Genomic DNA, 10,431 nt, shown 5'->3' with positions numbered 1-10,431 from the left:
CAATTATGAGTCGTTATAATTTATTTATTTTAAACACACTTTATTATCGAACCATACTGGGTGAAGGTTGAACGCAAAAAGGAAGATCGAGTGCACGACAGGCTACGTTATTCCTCCGGGCATAACGAGTTCGAGCAGTCCGTGAGACGCGTTTGTATAACTCTGTGAAATACTTCACAGCTTCGTCATCTTGCTTCTAACTATGGTAATCTATGTGCGCCCATAGTGTGACCATAATTATATATATATATATATATATATATATATATATATATATATATATATATATATATATATATATATATATATATATATATATCTATATATATATATATATATATATATATATATATATATATATATATCTATATATATATATATATATATATATATATATATATATATATATATATTTGTGCTAACTAACGCATTTAATAATCGTTCAAAAGTATAAATAACATATTCTAGAAATGTTCTAGAGAAAAATATTTTAAAACGATTTATAAAAAGTGTTTTTAAAATTTTTTTTAAGGTGTTATAGATTGTTTTGAAAATGCAAACCAAAGTATGTAAAAAGATTTTCAAAAATTATTTTGGAATTGCCATGATAACCTTATCAATTTTGTGAACAAACTGTTCAAAACTGATCCGATCAAATAAAAGCGACACCAAAACCTGAACAACGATTTTTTGCAGCATCTGAATATTTGCTACTTTTACATACATACAGTGTCGGACAAATCAATAAGACCACTTAATAATGTTTTATTCACTTATCATATTTTATTACCTAAAGTGAATCAATATTTACCAAATTTGCATGAAAGCACTTTTCGGATATTGGCTTAAAGTCTGCTTTTAAAGTTTGTTGATAAGTTAACAAACAAAAAAGTTATGATAAGAATTGTTAAAAAAATCCCAAAAATCATGCGACAAAATAATAAGACCAGTATAGAAAATTTTATTTTTTTAACCATTTATCATTATTAAATAACAGCTCCGGCTTTTATTTTGCAATGTGGCCAGCACGTCATTTGAAAAACTAAAGAAAATAAAAAACAGCCTTATCCTGGGCTAACTTGTCAGCATTTTATATTAGGTAACATGCCCATTGTTCCGGATGACAGCTCACATTATTTTAGGCATGGATTCCACCAAATCTTTGCAAGTTGATGGGAGAATGCTGTACCAAGCATTCTCTATATGCTCCCACAGTTTGTCTTTAGTTCGAGAACCTGCCGGTGGAAGCTTAGCTTTAACAATCTTCCACAGGTTCTCGATCGGATTCAGGTCAGGCGATTGTGCAGACCAATTCATGACGTCAATTTTTTGATCAACAAACTATTTATAACCGCTTTTGCAGTATGTTTTGGATCGTTGTCATGCATGAATTGCCATTTCAATGGCATCTCCCACTCTGCGTGAGGCAACATGACAGTTTGGATGATGTTCAAGTATCGGTGTTGGTCCATGATATCTTTTATCCAAAAGATAGGACCGACACCGTACCAAGAGAAACATGCCCAAACCATTATGTTGCCACCGCCGTGCTTCACGGTTTTTAAAGTGTACTGTAGGCGGTAGGCGGTATTCTTTGGACGACGCACAAAGCGTTTCCTATCCGAACCTACCAAGTTCACTTTGGACTCGTCCGACCACAGTACATTTCGCCACTTGTTCAGGTTTTCACCTGCCCAGTCGTATTGCTCTCGAGCAAACTGCAACCGGGCTTGCACGTGGCACCGTCGAAGCAACGGAACTTTGCGGGGATTCCGGCCGAACTTTGCGGGGAGGTTGTTTTCAAATAGGCGACGCTGCACTGTCCGATCACTTACAGACAGTTGCAGCTCGTCCCTAATTGCCCTGGCCGACTTGAAAGGATCAGCCTTGCACAATCGCGTCATCCGAGCATCATCCCTAGCGGATGTCTTGCGTGGCCGACCCGTTGGTATTTTCGTGCCCGTGCTATGCAGCGCGTTATACACGAATGTTTTGGATCGGCCAAGTATTTCCGCGATTTTTCGCTGGGAGTACCCAGCAGCGGACAAACGTTTTATATCTAAACGCTGTTGTTGTGTGGAGTGTGCAATACGGCCCATTATTGGAATTCCTTCAATCAAGCGCTTGAAGTAGTGCACCCAAAAATACACGAGCTAATTGATCGTGTGAAGTGTTCTAGGCAACGGCTAAGAACACAGTGTAAGCGATCCAGCACTGTGACGCGCTTTTATACCCATTGACGAAGGTACTCACCACTATTTCGTCTCTCAGTGCAAAGGGAACTCAAAACCCTCAAGCGAGTGCCGTAATATTCTCGCATTAGTAAATTAGAGCATGTTAATTAAAGACACAGCGAATTGCCACTGCGCTAAGCGTTTCTACAAAAAAAAAATGTATACGCATTAGTTCACTAATTTAAGTTAAGTTATCCGAGTTAAGTTAAGTTAAGAAACAAAAAAGTTATGATAAGAAATGTAAAAATCATGCGCCAAAATAATAGGACCAGTTCAGAAAATTTGAAATAATTATCATTTATTATTATTAAATAACATTTTTCGATGTTATTGAGCTGTCGGATAACTTAACTTAAATTAGTGAACTAATGCGTATACATTTTTTTTGTAGAAACGCTTAGCGCAGTGGCAATTCGCTGTGTCTTTAATTAACATGCTCTAATTTACTAATGCGAGAATATTACGGCACTCGCTTGAGGGTTTTGAGTTCCCTTTGCACTGAGAGACGAAATAGTGGTGAGTACCTTCGTCAATGGGTATAAAAGCGCGTCACAGTGCTGGATCGCTTACACTGTGTTCTTAGCCGTTGCCTAGAACACTTCACACGATCAATTAGCTCGTGTATTTTTGGGTGCACTACTTCAAGCGCTTGATTGAAGGAATTCCAATAATGGGCCGTATTGCACACTCCACACAACAACAGCGTTTAGATATAAAACGTTTGTCCGCTGCTGGGTACTCCCAGCGAAAAATCGCGGAAATACTTGGCCGATCCAAAACATTCGTGTATAACGCGCTGCATAGCACGGGCACGAAAATACCAACGGGTCGGCCACGCAAGACATCCGCTAGGGATGATGCTCGGATGACGCGATTGTGCAAGGCTGATCCTTTCAAGTCGGCCAGGGCAATTAGGGACGAGCTGCAACTGTCTGTAAGTGATCGGACAGTGCAGCGTCGCCTATTTGAAAACAACCTCCCCGCAAAGTTCGGCCGGAATCCCCGCAAAGTTCCGTTGCTTCGACGGTGCCACGTGCAAGCCCGGTTGCAGTTTGCTCGAGAGCAATACGACTGGGCAGGTGAAAACCTGAACAAGTGGCGAAATGTACTGTGGTCGGACGAGTCCAAAGTGAACTTGGTAGGTTCGGATAGGAAACGCTTTGTGCGTCGTCCAAAGAATACCGCCTACCGCCTACAGTACACTTTAAAAACCGTGAAGCACGGCGGAGGCAACATAATGGTTTGGGCATGTTTCTCTTGGTACGGTGTCGGTCCTATCTTTTGGATAAAAGATATCATGGACCAACACCGATACTTGAACATCATCCAAACTGTCATGTTGCCTCATGCAGAGTGGGAGATGCCATTGAAATGGCAATTCATGCATGACAACGATCCAAAACATACTGCAAAAGCGGTTATAAATAGTTTGTTGATCAAAAAATTGACGTCATGAATTGGTCTGCACAATCGCCTGACCTGAATCCGATCGAGAACCTGTGGAAGATTGTTAAAGCTAAGCTTCCACCGGCAGGTTCTCGAACTAAAGACAAACTGTGGGAGCATATAGAGAATGCTTGGTACAGCATTCTCCCATCAACTTGCAAAGATTTGGTGGAATCCATGCCTAAAATAATGTGAGCTGTCATCCGGAACAATGGGCATGCTACCTAATATAAAATGCTGACAAGTTAGCCCAGGATAAGGCTGTTTTTTATTTTCTTTAGTTTTTCAAATGACGTGCTGGCCACTTTGCAAAATAAAAGCCGGAGCTGTTATTTAATAATGATAAATGGTTAAAAAAATAAAATTTTCTATACTGGTCTTATTATTTTGTCGCATGATTTTTGGGATTTTTTTAACAATTCTTATCATAACTTTTTTGTTTGTTAACTTATCAACAAACTTTAAAAGCAGACTTTAAGCCAATATCCGAAAAGTGCTTTCATGCAAATTTGGTAAATATTGATTCACTTTAGGTAATAAAATATGATAAGTGAATAAAACATTATTAAGTGGTCTTATTGATTTGTCCGACACTGTATGTATGTAAAAGTAGCAAATATTCAGATGCTGCAAAAAATCGTTGTTCAGGTTTTGGTGTCGCTTTTATTTGATCGGATCAGTTTTGAACAGTTTGTTCACAAAATTGATAAGGTTATCATGGCAATTCCAAAATAATTTTTGAAAATCTTTTTACATACTTTGGTTTGCATTTTCAAAACAATCTATAACACCTTAAAAAAAATTTTAAAAACACTTTTTATAAATCGTTTTAAAATATTTTTCTCTAGAACATTTCTAGAATATGTTATTTATACTTTTGAACGATTATTAAATGCGTTAGTTAGCACAAAAAACTTATTTTTTGAAATGTATTTATAGTTATGGTGCAACCATAAATTTGTTTTTTCAAAAGAAGTCGAATAAAAACGTTTTAAATTTTTTTTTAAAAAATCGACAACTCATATATTCACTGTTTTTATCTATCTTAATGAATTTTCCGCAAATCGCGAAAAATGACTGTCCATATAGTTGTGATAGACGCTGTATTAGCGTCTGTCGAATTTCGAGGATTCCAGTCAAATTATACCTAAATTTCGAAAGATTTTGCTTGAAATGATGGATTTTAGCCATTAAATTAATTAATTGCTCTGATAACGATTGCAGCTTTCAATTTTATGCCTTTTAAAATGGTTTTAAAAATTCGACCAAAAGGGAATTAATTTTGCATTTGACATTCTATGTGTCAAATCAGTACATTGACTAGAAATTAGCGTATTATACGGACGTCACACGAGGGGTAAGCTTATACGTAAACTGGATTTCAGCCATACAACAATCTATCCTATAATCATTTGATAAGAAGTTTACGCTCCCCCATACAAATCAAGCGTAAACTTTTTGAGTTTACGCTTCGTGTGACGTCCGTATATAGCGCATGGACTGTGTAGGAACGAGGTGAAATATTAGCCAAAATCGATTTGTCCACCTTAGATGCGATTTGACAGCAGAAAGCCTATTAAAATTCATCAAACCCGAATACGGACGTCACACGAAGCGTAAACTTTGGCGTAAACTGGATTTCAGCCATACAACCCTATGTAGCATATCTGCTATACAGAACTTATTATAATACACACTATCAGCTATAGACACATTGTAACACACTTCGGAAAGCCAAATCACACTATTGCAACACATTCATTATATTACATCAGCAAATCAATCCACACCATAGCAACATACCTAGACAATACCATCCATAGAAAAAACCATTGAGACATTTATCGAAAACAACCGAAACGCGCAACATAAGCAATTCAAGCGTTACTGCAGCAAAGTGGACAAACAGAGAACGCATAGCAACTTATTGCTAAAAGCGCAGCGTAGGCAATGATCGACGAACGCACTCGTTATTTGGCTAGAACAGTTGAAACTTTCCAGAACCTTTGTAAAAACACTGAAAGCGCAGCATAAGCATAAATTGACAGACACCTCACTCCGATAGAATGAATAAATAGCACCTCATATCAATAACCTTTAATTAGGACAAAAACACATTCCAAAACCAATATTTCGAAACCCATTGAGTATAAATAAAACCAATTCCGACCGTGGCAAGTCAGATTCGTTCGGACTGCCAAGATAGGACGTTACGCTTCCTAAAAACTTCGTGTACTAACTTATTTCAAGAGTTTAGTTATGTCCCCCTACCCAAGGTAAGGCTTCTAAACTCCAACATTTCCAGTAAGGGAAACTCCTTCCGGGTTTCCATGATCGCCTGGACGATCAAACCAGTCCGCTTCGAATAGTTTGTTCCACCTCAGCTCATGTCAGTAAAGACTGACTCCCCGCAAAAACGGTGCACGACGGCCCCGCGTACGTTCGATCACATTACATGGCGACCGTTACCTTAATCTGCAATCGACAGGCAGAAGTATAAGCAAATTATTTACAAGTAAAATGTGATAAGTACAACGGTAACGTAAAACGTAAGTGTCGTGTGACAAACCAAAAGTATTGTGACCATAACCGGCATTCGACGGGACGTGAGAAAAAAAAGTGTCAAATGTGCATTTTTTTTTTTAACGAAACATTCAACAACGCTGCTGGCACAAGTGACCCATATGTTATAAATAATAACGGTGAAATAACAGCCAGAAGCAAGTGCAGTGCAGAAAAAAAACAACATTTAGTGCAATGTAGTGCAAAAGGAATGTCAAATTGATGAACATCACAGTGTTGTGAGAACCTACCCCAATGTGTAAAAACGTAACGCTTATGCGATCGATTTACCAAGTAGAGTAACCTTAAAATGGGTAACGACGCATCAAACCCTAAAGCTAATGTTGATGGTGATAATGATCTTACCATTATTCAAACACAAAATGTTCATTCAGAGCAGCATGAAACCCATGAATTAAAACTGAACATTGTGCTGATACTTCTTGCTATCATACTCATGCAAAAAGTAATTAAAACCATTTTCAAAATATTGAAAACTCTAGCAAAACGTGATGCAATCAATAACATACAACTGCCTATATAATGTAACTCATTTTGGTAATCTATACGATTCGTGGAGCAATTGATATGGGACAATAAAGTGCATAGCGAAACTACGGTTCACAAGCAGCGATTGAATGAAACAACCTTTCCCAACGTGGAAGACGAAAATACAAGACGAGCCCACTGCCCAATCTGGATTGGCAGGCAAGAATAGACAAGTGTCCCGACAAGACATCGAGCGACGACTGATCGACGACGTCATCGTAGAATATCGAGTATGCACCAAATACCGATTAAACACCCAGCACCGGTATAGATTCAGCGTAGCATCATCATCAGTAGCAACAAAATGCACGCAGCATATCCCATTAAGGTATTGAAACTTTAGAACATAATCAAATCAAATCAAATCAAAGTTTTCAAGCTAGGAAATGAGTTCTATAAAAAGATTACATGAAAACAATTCAAAACAGGAATGATTACTATAAGCGATAGAATTGAAATTTTGAAACATATCTTTAAAAAAATACAGGACCCCAATCAAAGGACTTGTACGAAAACACAACTCAGAATACAAGCCGAGGAAACATTTAAAGAGATTCAAAAAGAGATAGAAAAAAATAAATTCAAATACACTTTTAACAAACTATTAGAATTTAGTAAAATTTCTAACGCACTAATTCATAATATCATTGCTATGAGCACATCAAAAACCAACGACGACTCACATAACAAGACATCTGATTGCTCAACAAATAGCTTAGAGGACAAAAATACCAACTTAACATTATTGACAACCAATAAGTTATCGTTCAAACTCTTAGCACAGACCATATCAGCCTTTCTACAACTCCATAAAAAATCTAAAATGGCTTTCGATCTTAATAGCGTAGGGTTCTCCGTACTCACGGGCATGCAAACGTTTGAGGGTAAAGCATCCGAATTGACTAAATTCATCGATACAGTCAATACAGTAAAAAGTATGATCAGTTCATCAAATTCTCTTATAGCAATCAACCTCCTACTCACAAAACTAGGAAAAGAACCTAGGGAATTGTTTAAAGAACTGCCTAAATCCTTCGATGAGATAATTGTTACCATCAAAGGAAGGTATACGAATACCATCTCAGTCGCCAAAATTTACAAACAATTATGCGACAGAAGAAAAGGTAAATTTGAAAATTTTAACACTTTTGCAAATAGCCTCAACGAATTGGCTGATCAACTGCAAACAGCATATATTCAGGAAAACATGACACCCGACATAGCAAAGACACTAACACAGCAAAACGTCATAATAAAACTAAAAGAAGCAGGTATCAGTAGAGACAGCCAACTAATTTTAGACATAAAAGAGTTTTCAAGTATCACCGACATGCTGGATACAGTGAAAAGTTATGAAAGAAAAAACCCGCCACATGAACAGAATAGTCGCACCACAAACTTTACACCGAACGCAAATCGTTCGACACAAGCGAAACCCCGATATGGCCCCCAGACCAACGGGACAAACAGAAACGCAAATGCATTCAAAGCGGCACACAGCAGGGTTATGCATACACAAATTCAAACCAACACACCCGACAAGAAAGAAGAAGAGGAAGGGGATCGTTTTTTAGACGACGACCAAAACCAATACCCACAGTAGTTTTGATGACAGGGATAAAAACAAACAACTTCATAAAGGTTAAATTGAACATAGCTAACGGGAAAAACACAACATTGGTCATTGACTCCGGAGCTGAGGTATCACTTTTTAAAGCCTCAAGTTTAAAGAAACAAATCCAGTTAAAGAAAAACAAGGAACTCACACTCATAGGTATCACAACAGATACAATGAAAACAAAGGGATACACTCAAGCAACCATTCATTTTGGTGACAAAAATGTCGAGCATACATTTTTTATTATAAAAGACCTACCAACTCAAGCAGACGGAGTATTAGGAATGGACTTTATCAGTAAATTCCAATGCGACATCCTTTTTTCGACTTGGATGTTACAGTTCCGTAACGGAAATGATATCATTGAACACCCCGTTGATGACAGCATCAATGGAATTATTGAAATACCACCAAGAAGTGAGGTAATTCGCAAACTCACTTTAAAACCAATAACAGAAGATTCAGTAATTTTTTCTAAAGAAATAAAACCAGGAGTGTTTATCGGTAACACAATAATTAGCAAAACTGATCCAAACATCAAGCTTATCAACACAACTGAGTCAACAGCCTTTATTAATACAGGCACAATCAGACCACAAATAGAACCTTTAAAAAATTATGAAATTTTCTTGGCAAATAATTACAATACCCCAGAAAGAACTAGAATAATTCAAGATAAAGTTCATATAGAGCAAGTACCGGAAATAGCAAAAAGAAATTTAAAAAACCTTATTGCTGAATTTTCAGATATATTTTGTCTCGAAAATGAGCCTATCACAACAAATAATTTCTACAAACAACCAATAGAACTAATGGACAACAACCCATCATACATACCTAATTATAAACAAATCCATTCCCAAGCAGATGAAATTAATCAACAGGTCGACAAAATGCTGAAAAATGATATAATTGAACATTCAGTTTCAGCTTATAATTCGCCCATTCTCTTAGTCCCGAAAAAATCGATTGACGGAAGTAAAAAGTGGCGATTAGTAGTTGACTTCAGACAACTAAATAAAAAAATCCTGCCGGATAAATTTCCTCTCCCTAGAATAGATACAATATTGGACCAGTTAGGTAGAGCAAAATATTTTAGCACACTTGACTTAATGTCAGGGTTCCACCAAATTGAGCTAGAACCAGCATCAAGAAGATTCACTGCATTTTCCACACCAACAGGTCATTATCAATTTACGAGAATGCCTTTTGGTTTAAATATAAGCCCAAATAGTTTTCAACGTATGATGGCAATAGCTATGGCAGGATTATCACCTGAGCTAGCATTTGTTTACATCGACGATATAATCGTTACAGGGTGCAGCGCACAACACCATATAAGTAACTTAAGTAAGGTTTTTAACAAATTAAGAAAATGCAATCTTAAGTTAAATCCAGAAAAATGCTGCTTCTTTAAAACAGAAGTAACCTATCTAGGTCACAAAATAACAGACAAAGGTATATACCCGGATGACTCAAAATACGAAATAATAGAAAAATTTCCTGTACCCAAAAATGCGAATGATGCCAGACGCTTCGTAGCATTTTGTAATTATTACAGAAAATTTGTACAAAACTTTGCAAAAATAGCTAAACCTATTAATAACCTTATTAAAAAGGACGTAAAATTTGATTGGACCAAAGAATGTCAGGAAGCTTTTGAAAAACTTAAACAAAGTTTACTCTCACCAACAATACTACAATATCCCGATTTTACAAAACAGTTCATTATAACAACTGATGCATCGGATACAGCATGTGGCGCTGTATTGTCTCAAATAACTGACGGAAACGATTTACCAGTGGCATTTGCCAGCAAAAGTTTCACGCCAGGGGAGAAAAACAAACCAATAATAGAAAAAGAACTGACAGCGATCCATTGGGCAATCAATTACTTTAAACCATATATATATGGTCGAAAATTCATTGTAAAAACAGACCACAGACCATTAGCATACCTATTTGGGATGAAAAATCCAACATCTAAGTTAACTCGTATGAGATTAGATCTAGAAGAATTTG

At 36.9% G+C, this 10,431-nt stretch overlaps 1 protein-coding gene across 3 annotated transcripts in view; it reads right to left on the bottom strand.

Annotated features, from left to right (window-relative positions):
- LOC1275199 (uncharacterized Golgi apparatus membrane protein-like protein CG5021) overlaps positions 1 to 10,431 on the bottom strand; it is a 75,273-nt gene that overhangs the window by 49,731 nt on the left and 15,111 nt on the right. The gene's annotated exons all lie outside the window — the stretch shown is intronic.

The sequence above is a fragment of the Anopheles gambiae genome, chromosome X (assembly GCF_943734735.2).
Source record: "Anopheles gambiae chromosome X, idAnoGambNW_F1_1, whole genome shotgun sequence".
NCBI classification, from domain to species: Eukaryota; Metazoa; Arthropoda; class Insecta; order Diptera; family Culicidae; genus Anopheles; species Anopheles gambiae.
Note: the sequence above shows the minus strand (reverse complement) of the source record. Positions and strands in the feature narration are given on the sequence as shown.